This window comes from Eucyclogobius newberryi, unplaced genomic scaffold (assembly GCF_026437365.1).
Source record: "Eucyclogobius newberryi isolate DKJ021-1_F unplaced genomic scaffold, fEucNew1.0.hap1 SCAF_1, whole genome shotgun sequence".
NCBI lineage: Eukaryota > Metazoa > Chordata > Actinopteri > Gobiiformes > Gobiidae > Eucyclogobius > Eucyclogobius newberryi.
In genome coordinates this window covers 48985873-49000658 of record NW_027315723.1, presented here as the reverse complement: position 1 = coordinate 49000658, position 14786 = coordinate 48985873, and the positions used below count along the sequence as shown (strand labels likewise).

The 14786-nt window shown below is 43.5% G+C and overlaps 1 pseudogene; it reads left to right on the top strand.

Annotated features, from left to right (window-relative positions):
* Nucleotides 1-1046: 1046 nt before the first annotated feature.
* On the top strand, nt 1047-14536 carry LOC140361970 (uncharacterized; annotated as a pseudogene).
* Nucleotides 14537-14786: the final 250 nt, after the last annotated feature.

Sequence of the window (14786 nt, the reverse complement as noted above, 5' to 3'; positions counted from 1 at the left end):
CGCCGTAGTGTAACTTTTCTGCTCGCGCCGCCCACGGCTATAGACAATATGATCACACTCCGCCACAATAGGAGCGACGTATGGCGTAAATTAAGAGAACGAAGAGAGCCGTCTGGCGTAGATTACGGCGCACAGCATAACGTCAGAGTACTTTTTGCGGACAAAATAATTTGGACTGGGTGTTTTGAAATCCTATCTAAAAGCCTGCGAACCAGCTTAGTATTTTAATGTCTTTGTTCATTTTATGTTTTGATTAGCTTCCTCCATGCCATGCCATGTGAATGGGTAAGTCATTTGAAATGTCAATGGGGGTTGCCAGTAGGATGAAATTTCAGTTTTTTGTATGTTCAGTTTGTACCCAGACATTGGGCCAGTATCATCAAAAAGATGCATCACTTCAGGTATAGAGATCTCTGGTTTGGTCAAAAATAGTAAAATATCTGCATAGGAGGCAATTTTATGTTCCATCCCGTAAATTGTTACACCGTGAATTGTTTCTGACTTTCTAATATATTGTGCCAATTGTTCTAAATACAAAGCAAACAAGAGGGGCAGACCACGCACAACCTCGGCCGCTCGGTGCCCGCTCGGTGCCCGCTCGACCGCTCGGAGCGGGACATGGCAGCAGGCTGCCCACGGCACCTGAAAGCACAAGCGAACGTTCTTCCTGAAGATGTGAGACAGGTTCTACTCTGACAATGTTCAAATCTAAGATAAAAAGTTTTCTTTAGCTGTGCATATGAATGACATTATTTTCTTTGCACTCTTCTCTCTTAGGTCTTAAACTGTTTCGTGATTTCTGTCACGTCTGTGTAATGATTTTAATCAAATTTTCCTGTTGTGTGAAGAAAGAACTTTAAATTGCCCTTTGTATGAATTGTGCTCTACAAATAAACTTGCCTTATAGAAACTGTAAAGTCCTGTTAATTTCATAACTCACTGAAGCTTATGAAAATGACTTATATTATATACAACACCACTGTCAACAGTGATAAGTTCTTTATTTAACCATATTATTATGTCTTCTTTTTCTGTGTTCATGGCAGATCTAAAAGTCCATCAGAAGAATGGGGTTCGCCTGTGACCAGTGTGGAAAGACTTGGAGCTGTGCTTCTGCTCTCAAGAAACACTACAGAACCCACACTGGAGAAAGACCGTACGAGTGTGACCTGTGTGGAAACAGTTTTTCTCAAGTAGGTCATCTCAAGATCCACTCCAGAATCCACACTGGAGAAAGGCCATATGAGTGTGACCAGTGTGGAAATGGGTTTTCTACAGCAAGTCAACTCAAGAACCACATCAGAATCCACAGTGGAGAAAGACCATATGAGTGTGACCTGTGTGGAATCAGTTTTTCTCAGGCAGGTCATCTCAAGATCCACACCAGAATCCACACTGGCGAAAAACCATATAAGTGTGACTTTTGTGGAAACAGTTTTTCTCAAGCAGGTCATCTCAAGATCCACACCAGAATCCACACGGGAGAAAAACCTTACAGCTGTGATGTTTGTGGTCAGAGGTTTACAGAAGGGAACTGTCTTAAACAACACAAAAGGATCCACACTGGAGAGAAGCCTTTTGAATGTGACCAGTGTGCAGCAACGTTTAGGACCAAAAAGCAGTCCTCAGAACACCAGCATGTCCACGGAGATGAGAGGTTATACCAATGTGACCAGTGTGAGAAGGCTTTTGTAACATCACGGGACCTCTCCAAACATTACCGAATCCACACAGGAGAAAAACCATACGAGTGTGATCTATGTGGAAACCGTTTTTTAAAAGCAGCTAATCTCAAAAGACACACCAGAATCCACACTGGAGAAAGGCCTTTCAGCTGTAATGTATGTGAGAAGGCATTTTCCCGCTCAGGCACCTTAATATCACACATGAGAGTCCACACTGGAGATAAACCTTACAGCTGTGATGTTTGTGAGAAGGCATTTTCATGCTCAAGCAACTTGGTAACACACATGAGAGTCCACACCGGAGAGAAACCTTTTGATTGTGACCAGTGTGAAAAGACTTTTAGAACATCACAAAACTTCTTGAATCACTACCGAACTCACACAGGAGAAAAACCATACGAGTGTGACCAGTGTGGAAACTGTTTTTTAAAAGCAGATAATCTCAAAAGACACACCAGAATCCACACTGGAGAAAGGCCATTCAACTGTGATGTTTGTGAAAAGGCATTATCATGCTCAAGCGCCTTAGTATCACACATGAGAGTTCACACTGGAGAGAAACCTTACAGCTGTGATTTTTGTGAGAAGGCATTTTCAAGCTCAAGCGGTTTAGTAACACACATGAGAATCCACAATGATGAGAAACCTTACAGCTGTGATGTTTGTTGTCAAAGGTTTATACAAAGGAATCATCTAAAACAACACAAGAGGATCCACACTGGAGAGAAGCCATTTGTCTGTTAAGAGTGTGGAAAGGCGTTTAGATCTGAATTGAATCGTTAGAGACATATTCAAATCTCCCGCTCTAAAGGGCAAAGTTGCAGCTCTGACCAGTGTGGGAGAGCTTTCAGAAAACCACACACACACACACACCCAACATCTATAGTGATTTATGCTGAATAACTAAAGACTAAAGCGACACAAAGGACCAGTCTTTTGGCTTCAGACAGTTCAGAGACGATGGTAAATGTTTTTAAATTGACCCAAAGCTAATCATACGAGTGTATCGGATGCATGTGTTGTTGTTGTTGTTGTTGTCGTTGTATTGCGGTTGGTGTTACATGGTGTTACATTACTGCCAGACTTTATTCTTTACACATTTTTCTTTTCTTTAGACTTACTGGCTTTATTCCAGGGCTGACTCTTGTTCATCTTCCTCTCCTTCTTTAGTGTTTGGCTCTTCCACCGTACAGCTTTATTCTTTAGCCTACCTCCATTTCTTTACTTTGATAACTCAAATTCTCCAAAAGTAGACTTCCTTCACTCTGACTCCCATTTAGCGCCTTAAGCGTGCTTTCTATTTCTGCCCATTCAAGCTCTTTCGTTCCAAGGAATCTTCCTGCAGCTTTAGCATTGATCCCGATCCTTTCAGTTCTGCTTTGAGTTTGAGCAGCACAGTTTATAACATCCACCATAAAGAGTACAAAATCCTCTCTATCCATAACCAGGGTATTCTCAGTCATTCTGGAACCTCCAGACTTGGAACCTTCACACTTGGAACCTTCACACTTGGAACCTTCACACTTGGAACCTTCACACTTGGAACCTTCACACTTGGAACCTTCACACTTGGAACCTTCACACTTGGAACCTTCGCACTTGGAACCTCCGCACTTGGAACCTCCACACTTTGAACCTCCATACTCGGAACCTCCACCTTCACACTGAGAACCTTCACACTTGGAACCTTCACACTTGGAACCTTCACACTTGGAACCTCCACACTTGGAACCTTCACACTTGGAACCTCCACACTTGGAACCTTGGGACACACTTGGGAGCAGCGCTGGCTTCTCTCACTGTATCCACTTTCATCTCTTTACTTGACACTTTCTTGACTGCATCTGCATAGGATATGCCTTCAGAGTAATTTTCTGTACTTCAGCAGCTCTTTTGCTAAACCTGCATCCCCTGTAGACAGAGCTATGCTCTTCCCCACAGTTACAGCACTTCAGTTTAGCTCCTTCTCACCTCGGCCCAGAGGAGCTTCTGATCAGGTCCACGGCTCCTTCTCACCTCGGCCCAGAGGAGCTTCTGATCAGGTCCACGGTTCCTTCTCACCTCGGTCCAGAGGAGCTTCTGATCAGGTCCACGGTTCCTTCTCACCTCGGCCCAGAGGAGCTTCTGATCAGGTCCACGGTTCCTTCTCACCTCGGTCCAGAGGAGCTTCTGATCAGGTCCACGGTTCCTTCTCACCTCGGCCCAGAGGAGCTTCTGATCAGGTCCACGGTTCCTTCTCACCTCGGCCCAGAGGAGCTTCTGATCAGGTCCACGGTTCCTTCTCACCTCGGTCCAGAGGAGCTTCTGATCAGGTCCACGGTTCCTTCTCACCTCGGCCCAGAGGAGCTTCTGATCAGGTCCACAGCTCCTTCTCACCTCGGCCGAACAGCAGATCAACAGTACTATTCCACCTCAGTCAGTCATTAGCTTGTATTCCGGCAGATTGACCAGCTTCTGCTTTTCCTGCAGGACGGTAATGGCGTGCCCCTCCATAGGAGTTTGCTTCTAAATGGCTGCCTGGACTGGCTGTTTGCTGCGTGTCTTCCCCTCTTTCTCATCCCCTACTTCAACCTGGCCTCTCTCCAGTCTAGTAAACCCTAGGCCACAAATATCTTTTTACATTTCTTTTTGTAAATATCAATACTGAGTCTCTGAGGATAAATTGCCGTATCGATATTTTGAACACAACCCTACTATTGTATACGACTGGTATGTTTAAAACCTTAAACCTCGTTCTGTTCAAAGAGGGATTCTCTTTCTTATGGTCACAGTTCTGGACAGGATGGAAAATTAGTCCAAAAAATCTGATTGTTGAAGTAATTTTTGGGCCATTCCCCACGTCCTCCTCGTGCTTTCAGTCCCTTCGCCTCCCTGGGCATTATAAATTCTACTCTGTCTTTAGGCTTGATCTGATTAATGCCATTAACACCTCCAACACTGGCTTTGGTCTTGTGTGAGTTTGTGGGGTCAAGTTCATTCAAGTTTTGTCCTTTTTATTCAAACTTTTCTCATGTTAATGTACGAGCGTCTCAGTAGGAATTGAATATTTTAGAAGATGTTTTGTTGTGTTTGCTATGTCCCATGGAAGTGTTTTAACTGTTATTGAATTCCAATGTACTGTGCAACAACAGGGAAAACCTTTTTATAAATGTAATTTTATGAAAAGTTGTAATGGTGTCAATAGCATTTTTGTCTAAAAAGATCATTCAATGGCATGAGGAAACCGCAAAAAGTAACTACTCAATGAGTGGCGCAGATACTGTATCTTTTAGTGTACAATGTATTTTGCATATGCATCTTTGAGTTCCCATAAATGTAAAAATACATTTACAACAAAACATTGTGTTACACAGAAGTAAATCTTGATGGCAACAGTTTAAACTTTTATTTTCCTTACTCCTAAACATTGGATGCTACTTGAATAACCTGCAAGTACAAATGTGTCGTCCAGAACATGATGAATCTGCCAGAGGGTCAATCTGGGATCAAAGGGCATGACACTTCTTCCACCGTCACACCATAATGGGCAGTTATGTCCAACTGAGGATCTACCATTTGTTGTGTGTTCAATAACAAGGAGATTAAGAATTTGACAATTTAGTAGTTGAGACACAAGTCATTGTATCAAAATGTGTTTTAAGAAGTGTACAAATGGATAGAGTTTGAATGTTGTCTTAATGTTCCCTGTCACGAATGCAATTCTCTTGTCCTCTGTAATGCTCGTTGATTCCTGTGAAATAAAATTACATTAAGAGAACATTGTTTAAGTTTTAATTTTAGTAACCTGCCAGAGAAGTAGCGAACACCATGGCGATCTAACTTTCTGTGAATGAGAGGAAAGTGAGTGTATTTGTGTGACTCTTTTTGGTGAGTCATTACCTGCAAGAATGTACCTGGAGCATGTAAACTTTCCAGTCCTGGCCTTTTGAAAGAGCTCCTGTCAGGTGTTACTCCTGTCAGGAGCAGCGCCACTCCGGTGTTACTCCTGTCAGGAATATGGACATGTGGCTGCAGTGTGTAGAAGGAAGAGAAGATGTCCGAGATGTGGAGAGAATGATTGTGAATTTGAGAAGTGTGCGGAAGAGGAAAGTGTTATAAAATGTTTGCACTGCAACAGGAATCATCATGTGGCAACTATGAGCTCCCGAGGAGGAAACTGGAGGGAAAAGTGTGTAAAGTGAGGACTAAGAACAAGCTGACATGAGCTGAAGTTGTAAAGAAAGTTTTAAGGAAGGTGTGGAAAATGTTGAAGAAACAAAAGTGTGCAAAGATTCCATCCATTCCAAGACATGAGCGGTAGATAGCAGAACTAAAATAGTGGAACCAACAACGCCACCCAGGGAATGGGGCCATGGGACCACAAATGAAACTACAGATTTAACTGAAATAAGGCCGCGCTATGTCTGGACAAGAAGAGAGGTGGATTTATTACAAAGTACAATTGTTTTATTTTAAATATTACAAAAGTTAGAAATAGACATAGTAAAACAGGTTAAAAATGCAAGTTAGACAAATGGGACAAGCACACATGTAAATCAAACAAAATTAATTAAACAAAATTCAAACAAAGGAAACAAACAAGGCAAGCCATGCAAAATAGGCAAACAAAATCAAACAACAACAAAATAGATGTGTTTTTCAAACTTCCTACAAGTTATCTGTTTTCCTCTGTATCTACCTCTGTATCTACCTGCGTTGCAACAATGAAATGTCCCCATGTGTGGACAATAAAGGATTATCTTATAAAACACATGCAACACACACAGGCGGGACTTACCCAGATGTAAGTGGAGACACACCGCAGTGTTATTTGTGAAATCCCTTTCGTTTAAAGTGCTTTGTGCCTTTGCCCGTGCATTTATAAACAGTATAATTTGAATTAATAAAAAGGTGGTTAACAACAAGAAGTAGATGTATTTTAATAGTGGACAAAACAACGGCCTCTCCACAGGAGGTGGCAGCCTGAAGGGGCCGCGCGCCGAGCCTCTCGTGCCTTGAAACGACACACGGGCGTTAATGAAAGCAGTGCATAGGCTCCTGTGTAGACTGGGCTCACCTGTCGGGCAGAGGAGCGTGCAACCCCTGGCAGCAACAAGGGGAAGAGCCATTAACTGCGGCGTGATCCCAACAGCCCAGGGTCAGTATCAGAATAATTAATGAGCCGCGGCCCATAGACCAACGCGCCAGCGGAACAACGTGTATACTCACCCGAAGAGAGCCCCAAGACCACACAAGCGTGCCCAAGGCACACACCCTCCCGACCGGAGGGGACCGGGCGCAGTAGCGCCAGGCGGGTACAGCCCTGAACAGGAGCTGGGGTTAAACTAGGGCGAAAAATTAAACAATGTGCGTGAAACCGTGGAGACCAACCTGATTAAAAACTGTCAACGCGCACATGAGATGGAAAACATCTGCTCAAATCTGCTCCAGCTGCGGCTCCACGCTGCCACTGGAAAGCCCACTCGAGACACAGGTGGGTGGTGCATTTGAGGGTAGAGTGCACGCCGCCCCTAAAGAACCTTAAAGGTGCCATAACATGCTTTTTTTCACGTTTCGTAGTCTATCCTAAGTGTATAATTGATAATAATAAGGGTTGTGCAACACCCTTAACAGAGTTTAGAAATATCACCCAGACCTTGGACCCCCTCACCAACCCGGAAATGCAGACGGCTTGGTTTGATATTCGCCCCCACCCTTGCGAAGAGCGATCTGGCTCCCCCGCCCAACCCGTAACGTAGTCTCAGAGCGCGTGTGTGCCCCGCCCACCCGTGACGTAGTGAGTGCCCCACAGCTGATGATGACGCGTGCCTGTGGTTATGACGCGGTCCTGTGAACACCGCCCTTCAGTTTGGAGATTCGCGGAAAGGAGATAAGTCTGTAATATAGCTAAAAACTGCGGGAATCAATCAAAAAAAACACTCTGGGTACATATATGAAGCACAAATAGCAATGTAAGAAGGTTAAAAGCTCTGAAAAGTCGATTTTGCATGTTATGGGACCTTTAAAGGTGCCACCACCTTGACATGTCACAATTATTATGGTCATAAATTGTGCTTGTGGACTTCAGGGAAAGTCGGAACGAAGAAATGTAATTCTTGAAGCAGTGAGGACTTTTTTGGACGTTAAAGATGTCACTGGGGAAGAGCTGCACCAGATGCTAAGGGAAGGGGCTGCACATACTGCGGAATAAGGACTCTTTATGATGGACTGGGTGAGCACTTATACATAGCATCAAGTAAGACGCGAACAGTAGGTGGCGGAAATTGCATCTAAATGATGAGTGCCACGCGCCATAAAACGAGAAGAAGAAGAAGAAGAAGAAGAAGAAGAAGAAGAAGAAGATCTAGCGAAAAACTCTGGGGTTGAGCAGTAGAGAGCAGGTGGCAATTACAAGATGGGACACACTGGGTTAAATAAAACGTGAATGTTACTGGGGAAACATCCTTCAGGATTATGTGAATGTGGAGTTGAAATTGAGTCAGTGGCTCTTACGATGCAGTAGGTTTGAGGCAAAGAGGGAGGATTTTATCAGGAACAGAGAAGAAGTATTTAGTTTTAAAAATATATTGAAAACCACGGAATGCAATGACTTAGTAAAATTCTTCAGGGAAACAAAGCTGATAAATAGAATTTGAGGTGTAGATACATAGAGCAGATACTCTGACCCACACTCCAGCCCAGTAGGTGGCGTAAATGTACCTAACGTTGGTTGCCACCCGCCAAAAAAACCCAAGAAGAAGAAGTCTGCTGCTGGACTCTCTCGACTTCATGTCTTTGCTCTGATTAAACCCGCGACCTACAACAGCTCAACTCAACCCAGCCGAAGGTAAGAGGAGAATGACGTTATATTTGTACAGGAATGTGTTTCATTCACTTATATCCAGCGTTTAGGCCATAGTTTTAACTTGTTTGGGACGTGAACTAGTCGGCTAACGCTACAAACCTAAAACAACACAAATGAAATGAAAACGCTTTATCGGCTCTGCTGGATGTGAAGTGAAATACTGAGAGTGTGTCTCTACTATTATTTTACACATTTATTGCTTTTTATGAAAGATATACGCGTGTTTACCGTTGTCCCAGCAACAATACATAGCTTCACGCTGACGTCGTCGTCATCTTGTCACTTGACCTAGTAACGGGGGCCGTCAGTTTGCGAGGGGGAAACGATTACGCAGAGCATTTGGAGCATCAGAAAAGCATGAGCACGTTATGAGCTAAAATGTCCGTACAAAATAACCGAAGGTTTGTGGGAAAACGATCCCACAAACTGGCCAAATCTCCAATGCTCAGTCATTTATGAGCACCAGCTCCAGACCCCAGCCTACACAAAGAGAAAATGACAAAAGTCTTGATTCCTACATATTTTTCAAGGTGGGCATATAATCATATACATGTTTTCTTCTCAATCTTGAGTGTTGACATTTGAAATGAGGCAGCATCATGAGCTAGTGTCAGCAGAGAAAAGAAATATAGATTGATAATAAACAATAAACTAGATCATGTGCAATGGCTGAAACCATTGCGAGTGTCTGCATTCTTGCGTAAAAGTACTACATGTGTGTAGTAAAGACTTTATTCTTGTTAGGCTGGAGCTATGGAATGGAATGTTCATTCCAAGGAATGCTGGAGTCCATTGTTCTTCCCCTGGGGGCACGGCCCTGAGGGCGCGGCGCCGGGCCGTGTGGATCCACGCGGCAAGCTCCATTTTATTTGAGTTTTGGCCGTGTTTTGGCCGTATTTTTGACCCCCATGTTCAGGGGGTCAAAAATGCCCAATTATGAACATGAAGAATAGGAATAATAGGAATAAGAAACCAGAATAAAGTCTAAAGAATATTCTTTAGACTTTAATCTTTTTTTATCTTTAAGTCTCTTTAGCTCCAGTACTAGTTTGTTTAAGCTGAAGTTATGTAATGTAGTTTAGTTAGTTATAGAGTTGGGGTGTGTTGAAGAATGTGCCGAGGATGAGGAGGAAGAGGCTGTTCTAACGAGCTTTGAACTGTGGCTTTGAAATAATGCGTTATGACATAAGCAGACACTCGATCAAGTCTGAAGAATACAGTCTGGCGGCAATGTAACACTTGGATACCAGCCGCCATAAACATCCTTGGAACAAAGTACCGCCATAAAACAACAACTGTGAGGAGACCTTGCTCAACACCCGGTCTGGAGAGACGGGAGATGGCGGAGGAGAGTGGATCGGGGATGGAAGACATTCTGGACGGCGTGGAGGAGCAGCCTTTTCTGCCTGCACGTGCCCGGAAACGTAAAAAGTCCCTTAGCTCGTCCGAGGGTTCTGGGAATGAGCAGCAGGATGAGGCTGAAGCTATTGACATCCGGGGTGAGAGCAGATACTGTAAGGTGATCATAAAGCTTGCACAGGATAGTGCATCCTTTAAGGAGTGGAATTCAGTGGCATTGTCAAAGAGCCTAACTGTAGCTGTGGGAGTGATCAAGAGTGCGAGTGTCCTTAGAGATGGCTCGCTGCTGGTCGTGTGCAAGGACGCGGCTCAGCAACGGAAGGCGATTGGAACTAAACGTCTGGGTGGAAAGGACATTCTTGTGTCTGATGCTGAAAGAAACACGGTCAGAGGAGTTATCGTAGGTGTCCCTACGGCGACGTCTGTGGATGAAGTTAAGGAGAATTTGACTGGAGTTACGGTGGTGGACGCTAGGCGTTTGAAGGTGACCCGGTTTGGGGTAAGATGTGACAGCTTGTCGGTAATGGTAACACTTGAAGGGAGGTGCCTGCCTAGTAAGGTGTTCATTGGGTACATGTGCTATAGCGTCAGGCCATATGTTCCGCCGCCCCTGCGTTGCTTTAAGTGCCAGCGCTTTGGGCATATTGCAGCGGTCTGTAGAGGGAAGCAAAGATGTGGTAAATGTGCAGGAGATCATGAGTATGGGAAGTGTGACGTGGGTGCAAAACTGAAGTGCTGTAACTGTGGGGAAGAACATAGCTCTGCCTACGGGGGATGCAGGTTTAGCAAAAGAGCTGCTGAGGTGCAGAAAATAAAGGTCTCTCAAGATATATCCTATGCAGATGCAGTCAAGAAAGTTTCAAGTAACGAGTTTAGAGTAAATACAGAGAGAGGAGCCAGCGCTGCTCCCAGCCAGGGCGAAATGAGAAAGGCCAGCGTGGCTCCCAAGAAGTGTGAAGGTTTCAAGAGTGGAGGTCCCAAGTGTGCAGGTTCCAGAATTAATGAGAATACCCTGGTTGTGGATAGAGAGGATTTTGTACTCTTTATGGTGGATGTTGTAAACTGTGCTGCTCAGACTCAAAGCAGAACTGAAAGGATCAGGATCATTGCTAAAGCTGCAGGGAGATTCCTTGGAACAAAGGAGCTTGATTGGGCAGATATAGAAAACAGGCTAAAGGCGCTAAATGGGAGTCGGAGTGATGGGGGTCTGCTTTTGGGGAGTCAGAGTGATCAGAGTGACGAGATGGGGGTGGGGGTGGTCTCCTGTCCTCGTCCAGTCTCGTAGACGCACGGCTACCAAGCAGCGACATCAGTGGAAATATTAAAGCCTGTAGAATGAAGCCTAAAGAATAAAGCTGTACGGTGGAAGCACCGAACGTCAAAGAAGGAGAGGAAGATGAAGAAGAGTCTCCCTGGAATAAAGCCGGTTGTTGTCTGAAACAACAACAACTATTCTAGTCACAAAGACATATCATGACCTCATGGGCTTTGTAACACCAAAGCAATGGAAGGAGTACTTTTACGGACTACGACAGAGTCTGAGGACTACGACAAAGTCTGAGGAATAAAGTCTGGCGGTAATGCAACACTTGGATGCCAACCGCCATAAAACAACAACAACAACAACAACAACAACAACATGTAGTTTAGTTGTGCTTAGCATTAGTGTTAGCGTTAGCATTAGCAATTTACTTTTGCAAATACTGGAAAAAAGTACGGTATGTAAAAATGTCAAAAGTAATAGCCCCTAAGACGGTGAGAGTGATTGTAAAGAAGTAAAACTTGTTGAAATCGGTGAAAGTGTGAAGGACTTGAAACGCGTCAAAAAATTCTACAATCCTAAAAAGCAAGAACATAGTGTCTGCTTTATGACATCATAAGCAGACACTCAAATTATGCTAACTAGGCCTTCATGAACTAACTGTTTATAAAATAACGACTGCAAACGTAGCTCCACTTTTGGGCTCCATGTCTTTCCATCTTGATCGCTTGTAGCCACTGAGTTTGTATTTGACCTTTTACTGACTTCTTGTCTGAGATCCATCAGAATGACAGCTAGCTTACTCTGTAGTCAAGGTGTTGTGAGGGGGAAGTGACCCGGATGTTGTGACGTAGCGTGAAGCTATGTATCTTTTATGAAAGATATATGCGGTTTTACCGTTGTCCCAGCAACAATAGACTCTGGGAAAACTACCAGAAATTGAGGAGGAAGTTTAGTTTTTGTGTTTTTAATGATAATTTCAATGAATACATCCATTCTTGTGAAAGTAGGCAGTAGATGGTTAACAAACGTACAAGAAGTACTAATACATGCGTTTGCGGTGACGTCATACATCCGGGACTTCCCAATAGCAACCCGAGCGGCCATTTTGAAAGGGGCACGCGATATACTAGCAACTGCTGACTGCACATTATTGTACTACCACGACTGCATCCTTTTCTACGGCATAATGAGCTACGAATACTTTGATTCGTCAGACGATAACGATAACTAAGGTACACGACAATGCTATCATTCCTTGGTCTGACAACAGAGCAATATCCTTACAGAATGCCACATGGCTTATGGAAGGATCGCCCGACTGACTGGCCTGATTTAGAATGTAAAAAGAACAAATCGAAGGCTTTATGTATCTTAAGTTGTGTTTTGACATTTTGAAGATGAAAGCTATTGTTTGAATGACATTATTGTAAATACATGTATATAGTGGTATTAAAAATGTGTATGCGGAAGCAGAGAAAAGCCTTGTTGCTACTCGTGCGTTTGTTTATTAGCGCAACGGATCGCTTTGCATCTCTTGTCTTTGTAGATTTCCGTCTCTTCTGAGATTGAACTGTCTTTTTCTGTCTTAACATTAGTCACTTGCCTGTCACAAGACGGTTATGAAATGATCTCAGGTGTGAACTGTTGTCCTTTTAGTCAACTGACCCAAAATACCATTTTTAGAGCCATTTACTTTCCCAAGAATGTTGTGTAGGAGCATTGCGACCCCTGCTGTCCAATTTGTGTCATGACTAAAACATATTTTGTCTCCCCAACATTTTTAATCAGTGTTTTTGGTGTGAGTCTCTTGAAGAAGAAAACGATGTGCTTTTGTTTTAGTCGAGTCTCTCAAACCCCGAGCATTGAGAGACGCCTGCCGTGTGGGGCGGGTTGCGGCCTCAAAAGGATCAAACATGACTGTCCCACTTTAGCCTCATTCACACAAACACATTTAATTATTTCACTGCATCTTTTTGCCAAAATGTTGAATGTAAACATGTTTGAGTGACAGAGCTCTGGGTCAGACTGGTTTGATGCTGTCGGTCCTCACCCAAAGCCAGAGCCTGTTACACTGTCCACATTCTTATAGAAACAGTTAGTCCAGTTAATTTCATAACTCACTGAAGCTTGTGAAAATAAATCTAATTTTTTCCATAACAACACCACTCAACAGTGACGAGGAATTGACAAAAGTATAAGTTCTTTATTTAACAGTATTATTACTTTACTTCTTATTTTTCTGTGTTCGTGGCAGATCTAAAAGTCCATCAGAAGAATGGGGTTCACCTGTGACCAGTGTGGAAAGACATTGAGCTTTGCTTCTGCGCTCAAGAAACACTACAGAACTCACAAAGGAGAAAAGCCATACAAGTGTGACCAGTGTGGAACCAGTTTTTCTCAAGCAAGTCATCTCAAGATCCACACCAGAACTCACACAGGAGAAAAGCCATACAAGTGTGACCAGTGTGGAAACAGTTTTTCTATCGCAAGTACTCTCAAGAAACACTACAGAACTCACACAGGAGAAAAGCCATACAAGTGTGACCAGTGTGGAAACCGTTTTTCTACAGCAGGTGCTCTCAAGATCCACACCAGAATCCACACTGGAGAGAAACCTTACAGCTGTGATGTTTGTGAAGATGCATTTTCAGACTTGGGCAGCTTAATAAAACACATGAGAGTCCACACTGGAGAAAAACCTTTTAAGTGTGACCAGTGTGAAAAGGCTTTTGGAACAACACAGAACCTTTTGCATCACTACCGAACTCACACAGGAGAAAAACCTTATGAGTGTGACCAGTGTGCAAACAGTTTTTCTACAAAAAGTGCTCTCAAGAAACATTGCAGAAGTCACACAGGAGAAAAACCTAATAAGTGTGACCAGTGTGGAAGCAGTTTTTCTACAGTAAGTGCTCTCAAGAAACACTACAGAACTCACACAGGAGAAAAACCCTATGAGTGTGACCAGTGTGGAAACCTTTTTTCTACAACAAATGCTCTCAAAAGTCATACCAGAATCCACACTGGAGAGAAACCTTACAGCTGTGATTTTTGTGCGAAGGCATTTTCCCAGTCAAACAACTTAATAAGACACATCAGAATCCACACTGGAGAGAAGCCTTAGCCTTATCAGATGCATCTGCTAATCACACACCTGCTAATTTTCATGTTTTACAATAAATTAGTTTGTCATCTGGACACCGGTTTTTAGAAAAACAAGACATTTTTACTCTCATCCAAGATGCGGATCTAGTCTGAGAATGCAGATATTTATTCTACTCTGAGTAGGCCCTGCCCACCGGGCAGAACCTACTTATGAAGGGTGTTTACAGTTTCACTTGAGACTAATCATCATTGAGTACCTGGTTAGCATCAGAATGCCCCCCCCCCCCCCCCCCCCCCCCCCCCATGGCTTCAAGACACTATTGTATACGACAGGTATGTTGAACCTTAAACTTCCATTTCTGTTCAAAGAGGGATTCTCTCTCTGAACAAAATGGCGTCTGTAGGACATAATGTGTTCAGAGACCTTTTTAAAAGACATGACCTTTTCATAATTAAGACACTGTTGCAGAAAGCAAAGCAAAATGTAGAATAGGTGGAAGAATGTTCCCCATCCCCCATGGACCAACAA